Source organism: Rhodnius prolixus, unplaced genomic scaffold (genome assembly GCF_049639745.1).
Source record: "Rhodnius prolixus isolate KJV_2025 unplaced genomic scaffold, Rpr scaffold_22, whole genome shotgun sequence".
Classification (NCBI taxonomy): Eukaryota; Metazoa; Arthropoda; class Insecta; order Hemiptera; family Reduviidae; genus Rhodnius; species Rhodnius prolixus.
Genome location: NW_027411617.1, coordinates 278,425 through 300,347, shown reverse-complemented (window position 1 = coordinate 300,347; position 21,923 = coordinate 278,425). Strand labels below are relative to the sequence as shown.

Here is a 21,923-nt window from a genome sequence, read left to right as displayed (position 1 = left end):
ATATAAAGGGTTTAAAATTTTTTGGGTCATGAAATTCTGTAAAATAATGGCTGTTCTATATCTTCCACTGTGAACCACGTATTGATATGGAATTTTGTTCTCTTGTACACTTTGTTTTTCTCAATTATAAACTATAGTCATTTTGTGCACAGATCTAATAAGATAGAAGATATAAAGGGTTGAAAATTTTTTGGGTCATGAAATTCTGTAAAACTATGGCCGTTCTATATCTTCCACTGTGAACCACGTATTGATATGGAATTTTGTTCTCTTGTACACTTTGTTTTTCTCAATTATAAACTATAGTCATTTTGTGCACAGATCTAAAAAGGTAGAACATATAAAGGGTTGAAAATTTTTTGGGTCATGAAATTCTGTAAAATTATGGCCGTTCTATATCTCCCACCGTGAACCATGTATTGATATGGAATTTTGTTCTCTTGTACACTTTGTTTTTCTCTATTATAAACTATAGTCAATTTGTGCACAGATCTAAAAAGGTAGAAGATATAAAGGGTTGAAAATTTTTTGGGTCATGAAATTCTGTAAAATTATGGCCGTTCTATATCTCTCACCGTGTACCACGTATTCGTATGAAATTTTGTTCTCTTGTACACTTTGTTTTTCTCAATTATAAACTATAGTTATTTTGTGCACAGATCTATAAATGTAGAAGATATAAAGAGTTGAAAATTTTTTGGGTCATGAAATTTTGTAAAATTGTGGCCGTTCTATATCTCCCACTGTGAACCACGTATTGATATGGAATTTTATTCTCTTATACACTTTGTTTTTCTCAATTATAAACTATAGTTATTTTGTGCACAGATCTAAAAAGGTAGAAGATATAAAGGGTTGAAAATTTTTTGGGTCATGAAATTCTGTAAAATTATGGCTGTTCTTTATCTCCCACTGTGATCCACGGATTGATATGGAATTTTGTTCTCTTGTACACTTTGTTTTTCTCAATTATAAACTATAGTCATTTTGTGCACAGATCTAAAAAGGTAGAAGATATAAAGGGTTGAAAATTTTTTGGGTCATGAAATTCTGTAAAATTATGGCCGTTCTATATCTCCCACCGTGAACCATGTATTGATATGGAATTTTGTTCTCTTGTACACTTTGTTTTTCTCTATTATAAACTATAGTCAATTTGTGCACAGATCTAAAAAGGTAGAAGATATAAAGGGTTGAAAATTTTTTGGGTCATGAAATTCTGTAAAATTATGGCCGTTCTATATCTCTCACCGTGTACCACGTATTCGTATGAAATTTTGTTCTCTTGTACACTTTGTTTTTCTCAATTATAAACTATAGTTATTTTGTGCACAGATCTATAAATGTAGAAGATATAAAGAGTTGAAAATTTTTTGGGTCATGAAATTTTGTAAAATTGTGGCCGTTCTATATCTCCCACTGTGGACCACGTATTGATTTGGAATTTGGTTCTCTTATACAATTTGTTCTTCTTAATTATAAACTATAGTTATTTTGTGCACAGATCTAAAAAGGTAGAAGATATAAAAGGTTAAAATTTTTTGGGTCATGAAATTTTGTAAAATTGTGGCCGTTCTATATCTCCCACTGTGGACCACGTATTGATATGGAATTTTGTTCTCTTATACACTTTGTTTTTCTGAATTATAAACTATAGTTATTTTGTGCATAGATCTAAAAAGGTAGAAGGTATAAAGTGTTGAAAATTTTTGGGATCATGAAATTCTGTACAATTATGGCCGTTCTATATCTTCCACTGTGAACCACGTATTGATATGGAATTTTGTTCTCTTGTACACTTTGTTTTTCTCAATTATAAACTACAGTCATTTTGTGCACAGATCTAAAAAGGTTGAAGATATAAAGGGTTTAAAATTTTTTGGGTCATGAAATTCTGTAAAATAATGGCCGTTCTATATCTTCCACTGTGAACCACGTATTGATATGGAATTTTGTTCTCTTGTACACTTTGTTTTTCTCAATTATAAACTATAGTCATTTTGTGCACAGATCTAAAAAGGTAGAAGATATAAAGGGTTGAAAATTTTTTGGGTCATGAAATTCTGTACAATTATGACCGTTCTATATCTTCCACTGTGAACCACGTATTGATATGGAATTTTGTTCTCTTGTACATTTTGTTTTTCTCAATTATAAACTATAGTCATTTTGTGCACAGATCTAAAAAGGTTAAAGATATAAAGGGTTGAAAATTTTTTGGGTCATGAAATTCTGTAAAATAATGGCCGTTCTATATCTTCCACTGTGAACCACGTATTGATATGGAATTTTGTTCTCTTATACACTTTGTTTTTCTCAATTATAAACTATAGTTATTTTGTGCACAGATCTAAAAAGGTAGAAGATATAAAGGGTTGAAAATTTTTTGAGTCGTGAAATTTTGTAAAATTGTGGCCGTTCTATATATCCCACTGTGGACCACGTATTGTTATGGAATTTTGTTCTCTTGTACACTTTGTTTTTCTCAATTATAAACTATAGTTATTTTGTGCACAGATCTATAAATGTAGAAGATATAAAGGGTTGAAAATTTTTTGGGTCATGAAATTTTGTAAAATTGTGGCCGTTCTATATCTCCCACTGTGAACCACGTATTGATATGGAATTTTATTCTCTTATACACTTTGTTTTTCTCAATTATAAACTATAGTTATTTTGTGCACAGATCTAAAAAGGTAGAAGATATAAAGGGTTGAAAATTTTTTGGGTCATGAAATTCTGTAAAACTGTGGCCGTTCTATATCTCCCACTGTGAACCACGTATTGATATGGAATTTTGTTCTCTTGTACACTTTGTTTTTCCCAATTATAAACTATAGTTATTTTGTGCACAGATCTATAAATGTAGAAGATATAAAGGGTTGAAAATTTTTTGGGTCAAGAAATTCTGTAAAACTATGACCGTTCTATATCTCTCACCGTGTACCACGTATTCGTATGAAATTTTGTTGTCTTGTACACTTTGTTTTTCTCAATTATAAACTATAGTTATTTTGTGCACAGATCTATAAATGTAGAAGATATAAAGAGTTGAAAATTTTTTGGGTCATGAAATTTTGTAAAATTGTGGCCGTTCTATATCTCCCACTGTGGACCACGTATTGATATGGAATTTTGTTCTCTTATACACTTTGTTTTTCTGAATTATAAACTATAGTTATGTTGTGCATAGATCTAAAAAGGTAGAAGGTATAAAGTGTTGAAAATTTTTGGGATCATGAAATTCTGTACAATTATGGCCGTTCTATATCTTCCACTGTGAACCACGTATTGATATGGAATTTTGTTCTCTTGTACACTTTGTTTTTCTCAATTATAAACTACAGTCATTTTGTGCACAGATCTAAAAAGGTTGAAGATATAAAGGGTTTAAAATTTTTTGGGTCATGAAATTCTGTAAAATAATGGCCGCTCTATATCTTCCACTGTGAACCACGTATTGATATGGAATTTTATTCTCTTGTACACTTTGTTTTTCTCAATTATAAACTATAGTCATTTTGTGCACAGATCTAAAAAGGTAGAAGATATAAAGGGTTGAAAATTTTTTGGGTCATGAAATTCTGTACAATTATGACCGTTCTATATCTTCCACTGTGAACCACGTATTGATATGGAATTTTGTTCTCTTGTACATTTTGTTTTTCTCAATTATAAACTATAGTCATTTTGTGCACAGATCTAAAAAGGTTAAAGATATAAAGGGTTGAAAATTTTTTGGGTCATGAAATTCTGTAAAATAATGGCCGTTCTATATCTTCCACTGTGAACCACGTATTGATATGGAATTTTGTTCTCTTATACACTTTGTTTTTCTCAATTATAAACTATAGTTATTTTGTGCACAGATCTAAAAAGGTAGAAGATATAAAGGGTTGAAATTTTTTGAGTCGTGAAATTTTGTAAAATTGTGGCCGTTCTATATCTCCCACTGTGGACCACGTATTGTTATGGAATTTTGTTCTCTTGTACACTTTGTTTTTCTCAATTATAAACTATAGTTATTTTGTGCACAGATCTATAAATGTAGAAGATATAAAGGGTTGAAAATTTTTTGGGTCATGAAATTTTGTAAAATTGTGGCCGTTCTATATCTCCCACTGTGAACCACGTATTGATATGGAATTTTATTCTCTTATACACTTTGTTTTTCTCAATTATAAACTATAGTTATTTTGTGCACAGATCTAAAAAGGTAGAAGATATAAAGGGTTGAAAATTTTTTGGGTCATGAAATTCTGTAAAATTATGGCTGTTCTTTATCTCCCACTGTGATCCACGGATTGATATGGAATTTTATTCTCTTATGCACTTTGTTTTTCTCAGTTATAAACTATAGTTATTTTGTGCATAGATCTAAAAACGTAGAAGGTATAAAGGGTTGATAAATGTTTGGGTCATGAAATTCTGTAAAATTATGGCCGTTCTATAATTTCCATTGTGAACCACGTATTGATATGTAATTTTGTTCTCTTGTACACTTTGTTTTTCTCAATCATAAACTATAGTTATTTTGTGCACAGATCTATAAAGGTAGAAGATATAAAGGGTTGAAAATTTTTTGGGTCATGAAATTCTGTAAAATTGTGGCTAATTTATAACTCCCACTGTGAACCACATATTGGTATGGAATTTTGTCCTCTTGTACACTTTGTTTTTTCAATTATAAACTGCAGTTATTTTGTGCACAGATCTAAAAAGGTAGAAGATATAAAGGGTTGAAAATTTTTTGGTCATGAAATTCTGTACAATTATGGCCGTTCTATATCTCCCACTGTGGACCACGTATTGATTTGGAATTTGGTTCTCTTATACAATTTGTTCTTCTTAATTATAAACTATAGTTATTTTGTGCACAGATCTAAAAAGGTAGAAGATATAAAGTGTTGAAAATTTTTGGGATCATGAAATTCTGTACAATTATGGCCGTTCTATATCTTCCACTGTGAACCACGTATTGATATGGAATTTTGTTCTCTTGTACACTTTGTTTTTCTCAATTATAAACTACAGTCATTTTGTGCACAGATCTAAAAAGGTTGAAGATATAAAGGGTTTAAAATTTTTTGGGTCATGAAATTCTGTAAAATAATGGCCGTTCTATATCTTCCACTGTGAACCACGTATTGATATGGAATTTTGTTCTCTTGTACACTTTGTTTTTCTCAATTATAAACTATAGTCATTTTGTGCACAGATCTAAAAAGGTAGAAGATATAAAGGGTTGAAAATTTTTTGGGTCATGAAATTCTGTACAATTATGACCGTTCTATATCTTCCACTGTGAACCACGTATTGATATGGAATTTTGTTCTCTTGTACATTTTGTTTTTCTCAATTATAAACTATAGTCATTTTGTGCACAGATCTAAAAAGGTTAAAGATATAAAGGGTTGAAAATTTTTTGGGTCATGAAATTCTGTAAAATAATGGCCGTTCTATATCTTCCACTGTGAACCACGTATTGATATGGAATTTTGTTCTCTTATACACTTTGTTTTTCTCAATTATAAACTATAGTTATTTTGTGCACAGATCTAAAAAGGTAGAAGATATAAAGGGTTGAAAATTTTTTGTCATGAAATTTTGTAAAATTGTGGCCGTTCTATATCTCCCACTGTGGACCACGTATTGTTATGGAATTTTGTTCTCTTGTACACTTTGTTTTTCTCAATTATAAACTATAGTTATTTTGTGCACAGATCTGAAAAGGTAGAAGATTTAAAGGGTTGAAAATTTTTTGTGTCATGAAATTCTGTAAAATTATGGCCGTTCTATAATTTCCATTGTGAACCACGTATTGATATGGAATTTTGTTCTCTTGTACACTTTGTTTTTCTCAATCATAAACTATAGTTATTTTGTGCACAGATCTATAAAGGTAGAAGATATAAAGGGTTGAAAATTTTTTGGGTCATGAAATTCTGTAAAATTGTGGCTAATTTATAACTCCCACTGTGAACCACATATTGGTATGGAATTTTGTCCTCTTGTACACTTTGTTTTTCTCAATTATAAACTACAGTCATTTTGTGCACAGATCTAAAAAGGTTGAAGATATAAAGGGTTTAAAATTTTTTGGGTCATGAAATTCTGTAAAATAATGGCCGTTCTATATCTTCCACTGTGAACCACGTATTGATATGGAATTTTGTTCTCTTGTACACTTTGTTTTTCTCAATTATAAACTATAGTCATTTTGTGCACAGATCTAAAAAGGTAGAAGATATAAAGGGTTGAAAATTTTTTGGGTCATGAAATTCTGTACAATTATGACCGTTCTATATCTTCCACTGTGAACCACGTATTGATATGGAATTTTGTTCTCTTGTACATTTTGTTTTTCTCAATTATAAACTATAGTCATTTTGTGCACAGATCTAAAAAGGTTAAAGATATAAAGGGTTGAAAATTTTTTGGGTCATGAAATTCTGTAAAATAATGGCCGTTCTATATCTTCCACTGTGAACCACGTATTGATATGGAATTTTGTTCTCTTATACACTTTGTTTTTCTCAATTATAAACTATAGTTATTTTGTGCACAGATCTAAAAAGGTAGAAGATATAAAGGGTTGAAAATTTTTTGAGTCGTGAAATTTTGTAAAATTGTGGCCGTTCTATATCTCCCACTGTGGGCCACGTATTGTTATGGAATTTTGTTCTCTTGTACACTTTGTTTTTCTCAATTATAAACTATAGTTATTTTGTGCACAGATCTATAAATGTAGAAGATATAAAGGGTTGAAAATTTTTTGGGTCATGAAATTTTGTAAAATTGTGGCCGTTCTATATCTCCCACTGTGAACCACGTATTGATATGGAATTTTATTCTCTTATACACTTTGTTTTTCTCAATTATAAACTATAGTTATTTTGTGCACAGATCTAAAAAGGTAGAAGATATAAAGGGTTGAAAATTTTTTGGGTCATGAAATTCTGTAAAATTATGGCTGTTCTTTATCTCCCACTGTGATCCACGGATTGATATGGAATTTTATTCTCTTATGCACTTTGTTTTTCTCAGTTATAAACTATAGTTATTTTGTGCATAGATCTAAAAACGTAGAAGGTATAAAGGGTTGATAAATGTTTGGGTCATGAAATTCTGTAAAATTATGGCCGTTCTATAATTTCCATTGTGAACCACGTATTGATATGTAATTTTGTTCTCTTGTACACTTTGTTTTTCTCAATCATAAACTATAGTTATTTTGTGCACAGATCTATAAAGGTAGAAGATATAAAGGGTTGAAAATTTTTTGGGTCATGAAATTCTGTAAAATTGTGGCTAATTTATAACTCCCACTGTGAACCACATATTGGTATGGAATTTTGTCCTCTTGTACACTTTGTTTTTTCAATTATAAACTGCAGTTATTTTGTGCACAGATCTAAAAAGGTAGAAGATATAAAGGGTTGAAAATTTTTTGGTCATGAAATTCTGTACAATTATGGCCGTTCTATATCTCCCACTGTGGACCACGTATTGATATGGAATTTTGTTCTCTTATACACTTTGTTTTTCTGAATTATAAACTATAGTTATTTTGTGCACAGATCTAATAAGATAGAAGATATAAAGGGTTGAAAATTTATTGGGTCATGAAATTTTGTAAAATTGTGGCCGTTCTATATCTCCCACTGTGGACCACGTATTGATTTGGAATTTGGTTCTCTTATACAATTTGTTCTTCTTAATTATAAACTATAGTTATTTTGTGCACAGATCTAAAAAGGTAGAAGATATAAAGTGTTGAAAATTTTTGGGATCATGAAATTCTGTACAATTATGGCCGTTCTATATCTTCCACTGTGAACCACGTATTGATATGGAATTTTGTTCTCTTGTACACTTTGTTTTTCTCAATTATAAACTACAGTCATTTTGTGCACAGATCTAAAAAGGTTGAAGATATAAAGGGTTTAAAATTTTTTGGGTCATGAAATTCTGTAAAATAATGGCCGTTCTATATCTTCCACTGTGAACCACGTATTGATATGGAATTTTGTTCTCTTGTACACTTTGTTTTTCTCAATTATAAACTATAGTCATTTTGTGCACAGATCTAAAAAGGTAGAAGATATAAAGGGTTGAAAATTTTTTGGGTCATGAAATTCTGTACAATTATGACCGTTCTATATCTTCCACTGTGAACCACGTATTGATATGGAATTTTGTTCTCTTGTACATTTTGTTTTTCTCAATTATAAACTATAGTCATTTTGTGCACAGATCTAAAAAGGTTAAAGATATAAAGGGTTGAAAATTTTTTGGGTCATGAAATTCTGTAAAATAATGGCCGTTCTATATCTTCCACTGTGAACCACGTATTGATATGGAATTTTGTTCTCTTATACACTTTGTTTTTCTCAGTTATAAACTATAGTTATTTTGTGCCCAGATCTAAAAAGGTAGAAGATATAAAGGGTTGAAAATTTTTTGTCATGAAATTTTGTAAAATTGTGGCCGTTCTATATCTCCCACTGTGGACCACGTATTGTTATGGAATTTTGTTCTCTTGTACACTTTGTTTTTCTCAATTATAAACTATAGTTATTTTGTGCACAGATCTAAAAAGGTAGAAGATTTAAAGGGTTGAAAATTTTTTGTGTCATGAAATTCTGTAAAATTATGGCCGTTCTATAATTTCCATTGTGAACCACGTATTGATATGGAATTTTGTTCTCTTGTACACTTTGTTTTTCTCAATCATAAACTATAGTTATTTTGTGCACAGATCTATAAAGGTAGAAGATATAAAGGGTTGAAAATTTTTTGGGTCATGAAATTCTGTAAAATTGTGGCTAATTTATAACTCCCACTGTGAACCACATATTGGTATGGAATTTTGTCCTCTTGTACACTTTGTTTTTTCAATTATAAACTGCAGTTATTTTGTGCACAGATCTAAAAAGGTAGAAGATATAAAGGGTTGAAAATTTTTTGGTCATGAAATTCTGTACAATTATGGCCGTTCTATATCTCCCACTGTGGACCACGTATTGATATGGAATTTTGTTCTCTTATACACTTTGTTTTTCTGAATTATAAACTATAGTTATTTTGTGCACAGATCTAATAAGATAGAAGATATAAAGGGTTGAAAATTTATTGGGTCATGAAATTCTGTAAAACTATGGCCGTTCTATATCTTCCACTGTGAACCACGTATTGATATGGAATTTGGTTCTCTTATACAATTTGTTCTTCTTAATTATAAACTATAGTTATTTTGTGCACAGATCTAAAAAGGTAGAAGATATAAAGTGTTGAAAATTTTTGGGATCATGAAATTCTGTACAATTATGGCCGTTCTATATCTTCCACTGTGAACCACGTATTGATATGGAATTTTGTTCTCTTGTACACTTTGTTTTTCTCAATTATAAACTACAGTCATTTTGTGCACAGATCTAAAAAGGTTGAAGATATAAAGGGTTTAAAATTTTTTGGGTCATGAAATTCTGTAAAATAATGGCCGTTCTATATCTTCCACTGTGAACCACGTATTGATATGGAATTTTGTTCTCTTGTACACTTTGTTTTTCTCAATTATAAACTATAGTCATTTTGTGCACAGATCTAAAAAGGTAGAAGATATAAAGGGTTGAAAATTTTTTGGGTCATGAAATTCTGTACAATTATGACCGTTCTATATCTTCCACTGTGAACCACGTATTGATATGGAATTTTGTTCTCTTGTACATTTTGTTTTTCTCAATTATAAACTATAGTCATTTTGTGCACAGATCTAAAAAGGTTAAAGATATAAAGGGTTGAAAATTTTTTGGGTCATGAAATTCTGTAAAATAATGGCCGTTCTATATCTTCCACTGTGAACCACGTATTGATATGGAATTTTGTTCTCTTATACACTTTGTTTTTCTCAATTATAAACTATAGTTATTTTGTGCACAGATCTAAAAAGGTAGAAGATATAAAGGGTTGAAAATTTTTTGTCATGAAATTTTGTAAAATTGTGGCCGTTCTATATCTCCCACTGTGGACCACGTATTGTTATGGAATTTTGTTCTCTTGTACACTTTGTTTTTCTCAATTATAAACTATAGTTATTTTGTGCACAGATCTAAAAAGGTAGAAGATTTAAAGGGTTGAAAATTTTTTGTGTCATGAAATTCTGTAAAATTATGGCCGTTCTATAATTTCCATTGTGAACCACGTATTGATATGGAATTTTGTTCTCTTGTACACTTTGTTTTTCTCAATCATAAACTATAGTTATTTTGTGCACAGATCTATAAAGGTAGAAGATATAAAGGGTTGAAAATTTTTTGGGTCATGAAATTCTGTAAAATTGTGGCTAATTTATAACTCCCACTGTGAACCACATATTGGTATGGAATTTTGTCCTCTTGTACACTTTGTTTTTTCAATTATAAACTGCAGTTATTTTGTGCACAGATCTAAAAAGGTAGAAGATATAAAGGGTTGAAAATTTTTTGGTCATGAAATTCTGTACAATTATGGCCGTTCTATATCTCCCACTGTGGACCACGTATTGATATGGAATTTTGTTCTCTTATACACTTTGTTTTTCTGAATTATAAACTATAGTTATTTTGTGCACAGATCTAATAAGATAGAAGATATAAAGGGTTGAAAATTTATTGGGTCATGAAATTCTGTAAAACTATGGCCGTTCTATATCTTCCACTGTGAACCACGTATTGATATGGAATTTGGTTCTCTTATACAATTTGTTCTTCTTAATTATAAACTATAGTTATTTTGTGCACAGATCTAAAAAGGTAGAAGATATAAAGTGTTGAAAATTTTTGGGATCATGAAATTCTGTACAATTATGGCCGTTCTATATCTTCCACTGTGAACCACGTATTGATATGGAATTTTGTTCTCTTGTACACTTTGTTTTTCTCAATTATAAACTACAGTCATTTTGTGCACAGATCTAAAAAGGTTGAAGATATAAAGGGTTTAAAATTTTTTGGGTCATGAAATTCTGTAAAATAATGGCCGTTCTATATCTTCCACTGTGAACCACGTATTGATATGGAATTTTGTTCTCTTGTACACTTTGTTTTTCTCAATTATAAACTATAGTCATTTTGTGCACAGATCTAAAAAGGTAGAAGATATAAAGGGTTGAAAATTTTTTGGGTCATGAAATTCTGTACAATTATGACCGTTCTATATCTTCCACTGTGAACCACGTATTGATATGGAATTTTGTTCTCTTGTACATTTTGTTTTTCTCAATTATAAACTATAGTCATTTTGTGCACAGATCTAAAAAGGTTAAAGATATAAAGGGTTGAAAATTTTTTGGGTCATGAAATTCTGTAAAATAATGGCCGTTCTATATCTTCCACTGTGAACCACGTATTGATATGGAATTTTGTTCTCTTATACACTTTGTTTTTCTCAATTATAAACTATAGTTATTTTGTGCACAGATCTAAAAAGGTAGAAGATATAAAGGGTTGAAAATTTTTTGTCATGAAATTTTGTAAAATTGTGGCCGTTCTATATCTCCCACTGTGGACCACGTATTGTTATGGAATTTTGTTCTCTTGTACACTTTGTTTTTCTCAATTATAAACTATAGTTATTTTGTGCACAGATCTAAAAAGGTAGAAGATTTAAAGGGTTGAAAATTTTTTGTGTCATGAAATTCTGTAAAATTATGGCCGTTCTATAATTTCCATTGTGAACCACGTATTGATATGGAATTTTGTTCTCTTGTACACTTTGTTTTTCTCAATCATAAACTATAGTTATTTTGTGCACAGATCTATAAAGGTAGAAGATATAAAGGGTTGAAAATTTTTTGGGTCATGAAATTCTGTAAAATTGTGGCTAATTTATAACTCCCACTGTGAACCACATATTGGTATGGAATTTTGTCCTCTTGTACACTTTGTTTTTTCAATTATAAACTGCAGTTATTTTGTGCACAGATCTAAAAAGGTAGAAGATATAAAGGGTTGAAAATTTTTTGGTCATGAAATTCTGTACAATTATGGCCGTTCTATATCTCCCACTGTGGACCACGTATTGATATGGAATTTTGTTCTCTTATACACTTTGTTTTTCTGAATTATAAACTATAGTTATTTTGTGCACAGATCTAATAAGATAGAAGATATAAAGGGTTGAAAATTTATTGGGTCATGAAATTCTGTAAAACTATGGCCGTTCTATATCTTCCACTGTGAACCACGTATTGATATGGAATTTTGTTCTCTTGTACACTTTGTTTTTCTCAATTATAAACTATAGTCATTTTGTGAACAGATCTAAAAAGGTAGAAGATATAAAGGGTTGAAAATTTTTTGGGTCATGAAATTCTGTAAAATTATGGCCGTTCTATATCTCCCACCGTGAACCATGTATTGATATGGAATTTTGTTCTCTTGTACACTTTGTTTTTCTCTATTATAAACTATAGTCAATTTGTGCACAGATCTAAAAAGGTAGAAGATATAAAGGGTTGAAAATTTTTTGGGTCATGAAATTCTGTAAAATTATGGCCGTTCTATATCTCCCACCGTGAACCATGTATTGATATGGAATTTTGTTCTCTTGTACACTTTGTTTTTCTCTATTATAAACTATAGTCAATTTGTGCACAGATCTAAAAAGGTAGAAGATATAAAGGGTTGAAAATTTTTTGGGTCATGAAATTCTATAAAATTATGGCCGTTCTATATCTCTCACCGTGTACCACGTATTCGTATGAAATTTTGTTCTCTTGTACACTTTGTTTTTCTCAATTATAAACTATAGTTATTTTGTGCACAGATCTATAAATGTAGAAGATATAAAGAGTTGAAAATTTTTTGGGTCATGAAATTTTGTAAAATTGTGGCCGTTCTATATCTCCCACTGTGGACCACGTATTGATTTGGAATTTGGTTCTCTTATACAATTTGTTCTTCTTAATTATAAACTATAGTTATTTTGTGCACAGATCTAAAAAGGTAGAAGATATAAAAGGTTAAAATTTTTTGGGTCATGAAATTTTGTAAAATTGTGGCCGTTCTATATCTCCCACTGTGGACCACGTATTGATATGGAATTTTGTTCTCTTATACACTTTGTTTTTCTGAATTATAAACTATAGTTATTTTGTGCATAGATCTAAAAAGGTAGAAGGTATAAAGTGTTGAAAATTTTTGGGATCATGAAATTCTGAACAATTATGGCCGTTCTATATCTTCCACTGTGAACCACGTATTGATATGGAATTTTGTTCTCTTGTACACTTTGTTTTTCTCAATTATAAACTACAGTCATTTTGTGCACAGATCTAAAAAGGTTGAAGATATAAAGGGTTTAAAATTTTTTGGGTCATGAAATTCTGTAAAATAATGGCCGTTCTATATCTTCCACTGTGAACCACGTATTGATATGGAATTTTGTTCTCTTGTACACTTTGTTTTTCTCAATTATAAACTATAGTCATTTTGTGCACAGATCTAAAAAGGTAGAAGATATAAAGGGTTGAAAATTTTTTGGGTCATGAAATTCTGTACAATTATGACCGTTCTATATCTTCCACTGTGAACCACGTATTGATATGGAATTTTGTTCTCTTGTACATTTTGTTTTTCTCAATTATAAACTATAGTCATTTTGTGCACAGATCTAAAAAGGTTAAAGATATAAAGGGTTGAAAATTTTTTGGGTCATGAAATTCTGTAAAATAATGGCCGTTCTATATCTTCCACTGTGAACCACGTATTGATATGGAATTTTGTTCTCTTATACACTTTGTTTTTCTCAATTATAAACTATAGTTATTTTGTGCACAGATCTAAAAAGGTAGAAGATATAAAGGGTTGAAAATTTTTTGAGTCGTGAAATTTTGTAAAATTGTGGCCGTTCTATATCTCCCACTGTGGACCACGTATTGTTATGGAATTTTGTTCTCTTGTACACTTTGTTTTTCTCAATTATAAACTATAGTTATTTTGTGCACAGATCTATAAATGTAGAAGATATAAAGGGTTGAAAATTTTTTGGGTCATGAAATTTTGTAAAATTGTGGCCGTTGTATATCTCCCACTGTGAACCACGTATTGATATGGAATTTTATTCTCTTATACACTTTGTTTTTCTCAATTATAAACTATAGTTATTTTGTGCACAGATCTAAAAAGGTAGAAGATATAAAGGGTTGAAAATTTTTTGGGTCATGAAATTCTGTAAAATTATGGCTGTTCTTTATCTCCCACTGTGATCCACGGATTGATATGGAATTTTATTCTCTTATGCACTTTGTTTTTCTCAGTTATAAACTATAGTTATTTTGTGCATAGATCTAAAAACGTAGAAGGTATAAAGGGTTGATAAATGTTTGGGTCATGAAATTCTGTAAAATTATGGCCGTTCTATAATTTCCATTGTGAACCACGTATTGATATGTAATTTTGTTCTCTTGTACACTTTGTTTTTCTCAATCATAAACTATAGTTATTTTGTGCACAGATCTATAAAGGTAGAAGATATAAAGGGTTGAAAATTTTTTGGGTCATGAAATTCTGTAAAATTGTGGCTAATTTATAACTCCCACTGTGAACCACATATTGGTATGGAATTTTGTCCTCTTGTACACTTTGTTTTTTCAATTATAAACTGCAGTTATTTTGTGCACAGATCTAAAAAGGTAGAAGATATAAAGGGTTGAAAATTTTTTGGTCATGAAATTCTGTACAATTATGGCCGTTCTATATCTCCCACTGTGGACCACGTATTGATATGGAATTTTGTTCTCTTATACACTTTGTTTTTCTGAATTATAAACTATAGTTATTTTGTGCACAGATCTAATAAGATAGAAGATATAAAGGGTTGAAAATTTATTGGGTCATGAAATTCTGTAAAACTATGGCCGTTCTATATCTTCCACTGTGAACCACGTATTGATATGGAATTTTGTTCTCTTGTACACTTTGTTTTTCTCAATTATAAACTATAGTCATTTTGTGCACAGATCTAAAAAGGTAGAAGATATAAAGGGTTGAAAATTTTTTGGGTCATGAAATTCTGTAAAATTATGGCCGTTCTATATCTCCCACCGTGAACCATGTATTGATATGGAATTTTGTTCTCTTGTACACTTTGTTTTTCTCTATTATAAACTATAGTCAATTTGTGCACAGATCTAAAAAGGTAGAAGATATAAAGGGTTGAAAATTTTTTGGGTCATGAAATTCTGTAAAATTATGGCCGTTCTATATCTCTCACCGTGTACCACGTATTCGTATGAAATTTTGTTCTCTTGTACACTTTGTTTTTCTCAATTATAAACTATAGTTATTTTGTGCACAGATCTATAAATGTAGAAGATATAAAGAGTTGAAAATTTTTTGGGTCATGAAATTTTGTAAAATTGTGGCCGTTCTATATCTCCCACTGTGGACCACGTATTGATTTGGAATTTGGTTCTCTTATACAATTTGTTCTTCTTAATTATAAACTATAGTTATTTTGTGCACAGATCTAAAAAGGTAGAAGATATAAAGTGTTGAAAATTTTTGGGATCATGAAATTCTGTACAATTATGGCCGTTCTATATCTTCCACTGTGAACCACGTATTGATATGGAATTTTGTTCTCTTGTACACTTTGTTTTTCTCAATTATAAACTACAGTCATTTTGTGCACAGATCTAAAAAGGTTGAAGATATAAAGGGTTTAAAATTTTTTGGGTCATGAAATTCTGTAAAATAATGGCCGTTCTATATCTTCCACTGTGAACCACGTATTGATATGGAATTTTGTTCTCTTGTACACTTTGTTTTTCTCAATTATAAACTATAGTCATTTTGTGCACAGATCTAAAAAGGTAGAAGATATAAAGGGTTGAAAATTTTTTGGGTCATGAAATTCTGTACAATTATGACCGTTCTATATCTTCCACTGTGAACCACGTATTGATATGGAATTTTGTTCTCTTGTACATTTTGTTTTTCTCAATTATAAACTATAGTCATTTTGTGCACAGATCTAAAAAGGTTAAAGATATAAAGGGTTGAAAATTTTTTGGGTCATGAAATTCTGTAAAATAATGGCCGTTCTATATCTTCCACTGTGAACCACGTATTGATATGGAATTTTGTTCTCTTATACACTTTGTTTTTCTCAATTATAAACTATAGTTATTTTGTGCCCAGATCTAAAAAGGTAGAAGATATAAAGGGTTGAAAATTTTTTGTCATGAAATTTTGTAAAATTGTGGCCGTTCTATATCTCCCACTGTGGACCACGTATTGTTATGGAATTTTGTTCTCTTGTACACTTTGTTTTTCTCAATTATAAACTATAGTTATTTTGTGCACAGATCTAAAAAGGTAGAAGATTTAAAGGGTTGAAAATTTTTTGTGTCATGAAATTCTGTAAAATTATGGCCGTTCTATAATTTCCATTGTGAACCACGTATTGATATGGAATTTTGTTCTCTTGTACACTTTGTTTTTCTCAATCATAAACTATAGTTATTTTGTGCACAGATCTATAAAGGTAGAAGATATAAAGGGTTGAAAATTTTTTGGGTCATGAAATTCTGTAAAATTGTGGCTAATTTATAACTCCCACTGTGAACCACATATTGGTATGGAATTTTGTCCTCTTGTACACTTTGTTTTTTCAATTATAAACTGCAGTTATTTTGTGCACAGATCTAAAAAGGTAGAAGATATAAAGGGTTGAAAATTTTTTGGTCATGAAATTCTGTACAATTATGGCCGTTCTATATCTCCCACTGTGGACCACGTATTGATATGGAATTTTGTTCTCTTATACACTTTGTTTTTCTGAATTATAAACTATAGTTATTTTGTGCACAGATCTAATAAGATAGAAGATATAAAGGGTTGAAAATTTATTGGGTCATGAAATTCTGTAAAACTATGGCCGTTCTATATCTTCCACTGTGAACCACGTATTGATATGGAATTTTGTTCTCTTGTACACTTTGTTTTTCTCAATTATAAACTATAGTCATTTTGTGCACAGATCTAAAAAGGTAGAAGATATAAAGGGTTGAAAATTTTTTGGGTCATGAAATTCTGTAAAATTATGGCCGTTCTATATCTCCCACCGTGAAGCATGTATTGATATGGAATTTTGTTCTCTTGTACACTTTGTTTTTCTCTATTATAAACTATAGTCAATTTGTGCACAGATCTAAAAAGGTAGAAGATATAAAGGGTTGAAAATTTTTTGGGTCATGAAATTCTGTAAAATTATGGCCGTTCTATATCTCTCACCGTGTACCACGTATTCGTATGAAATTTTGTTCTCTTGTACACTTTGTTTTTCTCAATTATAAACTATAGTTATTTTGTGCACAGATCTAAAAAGGTAGAAGATATAAAGGGTTGAAAATTTTTTGGTCATGAAATTCTGTACAATTATGGCCGTTCTATATCTCCCACTGTGGACCACGTATTGATATGGAATTTTGTTCTCTTATACACTTTGTTTTTCTGAATTATAAACTATAGTTATTTTGTGCACAGATCTAATAAGATAGAAGATATAAAGGGTTGAAAATTTATTGGGTCATGAAATTCTGTAAAACTATGGCCGTTCTATATCTTCCACTGTGAACCACGTATTGATATGGAATTTTGTTCTCTTGTACACTTTGTTTTTCTCAATTATAAACTATAGTCATTTTGTGCACAGATCTAAAAAGGTAGAAGATATAAAGGGTTGAAAATTTTTTGGGTCATGAAATTCTGTAAAATTATGGCCGTTCTATATCTCCCACCGTGAACCATGTATTGATATGGAATTTTGTTCTCTTGTACACTTTGTTTTTCTCTATTATAAACTATAGTCAATTTGTGCACAGATCTAAAAAGGTAGAAGATATAAAGGGTTGAAAATTTTTTGGGTCATGAAATTCTGTAAAATTATGGCCGTTCTATATCTCTCACCGTGTACCACGTTTTCGTATGAAATTTTGTTCTCTTGTACACTTTGTTTTTCTCAATTATAAACTATAGTTATTTTGTGCACAGATCTATAAATGTAGAAGATATAAAGAGTTGAAAATTTTTTGGGTCATGAAATTTTGTAAAATTGTGGCCGTTCTATATCTCCCACTGTGGACCACGTATTGATTTGGAATTTTGTTCTCTTATACAATTTGTTCTTCTTAATTATAAACTATAGTTATTTTGTGCACAGATCTAAAAAGGTAGAAGATATAAAGTGTTGAAAATTTTTGGGATCATGAAATTCTGTACAATTATGGCCGTTCTATATCTTCCACTGTGAACCACGTATTGATATGGAATTTTGTTCTCTTGTACACTTTGTTTTTCTCAATTATAAACTACAGTCATTTTGTGCACAGATCTAAAAAGGTTGAAGATATAAAGGGTTTAAAATTTTTTGGGTCATGAAATTCTGTAAAATAATGGCCGTTCTATATCTTCCACTGTGAACCACGTATTGATATGGAATTTTGTTCTCTTGTACACTTTGTTTTTCTCAATTATAAACTATAGTCATTTTGTGCACAGATCTAAAAAGGTAGAAGATATAAAGGGTTGAAAATTTTTTGGGTCATGAAATTCTGTACAATTATGACCGTTCTATATCTTCCACTGTGAACCACGTATTGATATGGAATTTTGTTCTCTTGTACATTTTGTTTTTCTCAATTATAAACTATAGTCATTTTGTGCACAGATCTAAAAAGGTTAAAGATATAAAGGGTTGAAAATTTTTTGGGTCATGAAATTCTGTAAAATAATGGCCGTTCTATATCTTCCACTGTGAACCACGTATTGATATGGAATTTTGTTCTCTTATACACTTTGTTTTTCTCAATTATAAACTATAGTTATTTTGTGCCCAGATCTAAAAAGGTAGAAGATATAAAGGGTTGAAAATTTTTTGTCATGAAATTTTGTAAAATTGTGGCCGTTCTATATCTCCCACTGTGGACCACGTATTGTTATGGAATTTTGTTCTCTTGTACACTTTGTTTTTCTCAATTATAAACTATAGTTATTTTGTGCACAGATCTAAAAAGGTAGAAGATTTAAAGGGTTGAAAATTTTTTGTGTCATGAAATTCTGTAAAATTATGGCCGTTCTATAATTTCCATTGTGAACCACGTATTGATATGGAATTTTGTTCTCTTGTACACTTTGTTTTTCTCAATCATAAACTATAGTTATTTTGTGCACAGATCTATAAAGGTAGAAGATATAAAGGGTTGAAAATTTTTTGGGTCATGAAATTCTGTAAAATTGTGGCTAATTTATAACTCCCACTGTGAACCACATATTGGTATGGAATTTTGTTCTCTTGTACACTTTGTTTTTCTCAATCATAAACTATAGTTATTTTGTGCACAGATCTATAAAGGTAGAAGATATAAAGGGTTGAAATTTTTTGGGTCATGAAATTCTGTAAAATTGTGGCTAATTTATAACTCCCACTGTGAACCACGTATTGATATGGAATTTTGTTCTCTTGTACACTTTGTTTTTCTCAATTATAAACTATAGTCATTTTGTGCACAGATCTAAAAAGGTAGAAGATATAAAGGGTTGAAAATTTTTTGGGTCATGAAATTCTGTAAAATTATGGCCGTTCTATATCTCCCACCGTGAACCATGTATTGATATGGAATTTTGTTCTCTTGTACACTTTGTTTTTCTCTATTATAAACTATAGTCAATTTGTGCACAGATCTAAAAAGGTAGAAGATATAAAGGGTTGAAAATTTTTTGGGTCATGAAATTCTGTAAAATTATGGCCGTTCTATATCTCTCACCGTGTACCACGTATTCGTATGAAATTTTGTTCTCTTGTACACTTTGTTTTTCTCAATTATAAACTATAGTTATTTTGTGCACAGATCTATAAATGTAGAAGATATAAAGAGTTGAAAATTTTTTGGGTCATGAAATTTTGTAAAATTGTGGCCGTTCTATATCTCCCACTGTGGACCACGTATTGATTTGGAATTTGGTTCTCTTATACAATTTGTTCTTCTTAATTATAAACTATAGTTATTTTGTGCACAGATCTAAAAAGGTAGAAGATATAAAGTGTTGAAAATTTTTGGGATCATGAAATTCTGTACAATTATGGCCGTTCTATATCTTCCACTGTGAACCACGTATTGATATGGAATTTTGTTCTCTTGTACACTTTGTTTTTCTCAATTATAAACTACAGTCGTTTTGTGCACAGATCTAAAAAGGTTGAAGATATAAAGGGTTTAAAATTTTTTGGGTCATGAAATTCTGTAAAATAATGGCCGTTCTATATCTTCCACTGTGAACCACGTATTGATATGGAATTTTGTTCTCTTGTACACTTTGTTTTTCTCAATTATAAACTATAGTCATTTTGTGCACAGATCTAAAAAGGTAGAAGATATAAAGGGTTGAAAATTTTTTGGGTCATGAAATTCTGTACAATTATGACCGTTCTATATCTTCCACTGTGAACCACGTATTGATATGGAATTTTGTTCTCTTGTACATTTTGTTTTTCTCAATTATAAACTATAGTCATTTTGTGCACAGATCTAAAAAGGTTAAAGATATAAAGGGTTGAAAATTTTTTGGGTCATGAAATTCTGTAAAATAATGGCCGTTCTATATCTTCCACTGTGAACCACGTATTGATATGGAATTTTGTTCTCTTATACACTTTGTTTTTCTCAATTATAAACTATAGTTATTTTGTGCACAGATCTAAAAAGGTAGAAGATATAAAGGGTTGAAAATTTTTTGTCATGAAATTTTGTAAAATTGTGGCCGTTCTATATCTCCCACTGTGGACCACGTATTGTTATGGAATTTTGTTCTCTTGTACACTTTGTTTTTCTCAATTATAAACTATAGTTATTTTGTGCACAGATCTAAAAAGGTAGAAGATTTAAAGGGTTGAAAATTTTTTGTGTCATGAAATTCTGTAAAATTATGGCCGTTCTATATCTCCCACTGTTAACCACGTATTGATATGGAATTTTGTTCTCTTGTACACTTTGTTTTTCTCAATTATAAACTATAGTTATTTTGTGCACAGATCTAAAAAGGTAGAAGATATAAAGGGTTGAAAATTTTTTGGGTCATGAAATTCTGTAAAATTATGGCCGTTCTATATCTCCCAATGTGAACCACGTATTGGTATGAAATTTTGTTCTCTTATACACTTTATTTAATGTTAGTGTTCCGCGAGAAAAATATATATATCTACATATAATTGTGTTCCGCGTCTATGAAAAGGTTAAGAACCACTGGTCTAGAGACTCGTGAAGAAGTCCAAGTCTACAAAAATTAACCGAAATGTATTTATTGAAGACGCTTAGAAAAATGACCTCGCCAAAACGTGGTTCGAACCATTGGTTGAAAAGCCATAAAAGTGGATGATTAAATTAGTTTGATTAACTTTTGAAATTGAACTAATTCGGTGATTAAAATTAAAGTTCAATTTAATTCTCAGATTTAATCATAATTTTTTTAGTTTGATTAAATTAGTTTGATTAACGAATAAATCTGAAATTTAATTGATTAAATAATTGTCATATGATTAAAATTACGATTAAATTCGCCGATTAAATTCTGATTAAAATTAAAAATAAATTTAATCAATTGAAAAATTTAATCAATTAAATTTAGAATTTAATTTTTTTTTAATCAGTGCCCAACTCTGTTTCCAACCAATAAGCTCTCAAGAATAAAATAAATTATTGTTTTACTGCTACACGCTTACTCCTCAGTACAAGTAATCTAAGGAAATAAAATTTACAATCCTCTTATTTATTGAAAAATACGTATAAATCATGATTAATCTTGATTGTCTGATTAATCAATCAATTGGCTTGAGATCCCGCTAGCGAATCGGTGTCGAGGAGCAGGGCGGAAAAATTCCTT

The 21,923-nt window shown here is 30.3% G+C and overlaps 1 protein-coding gene across 2 annotated transcripts in view; it reads left to right on the top strand.

The window, feature by feature from the left end:
* The window catches only part of LOC141457534 (uncharacterized), an 85,394-nt gene that overhangs the window by 25,685 nt on the left and 37,786 nt on the right, over nucleotides 1–21,923 (top strand). The window lies entirely within an intron of this gene.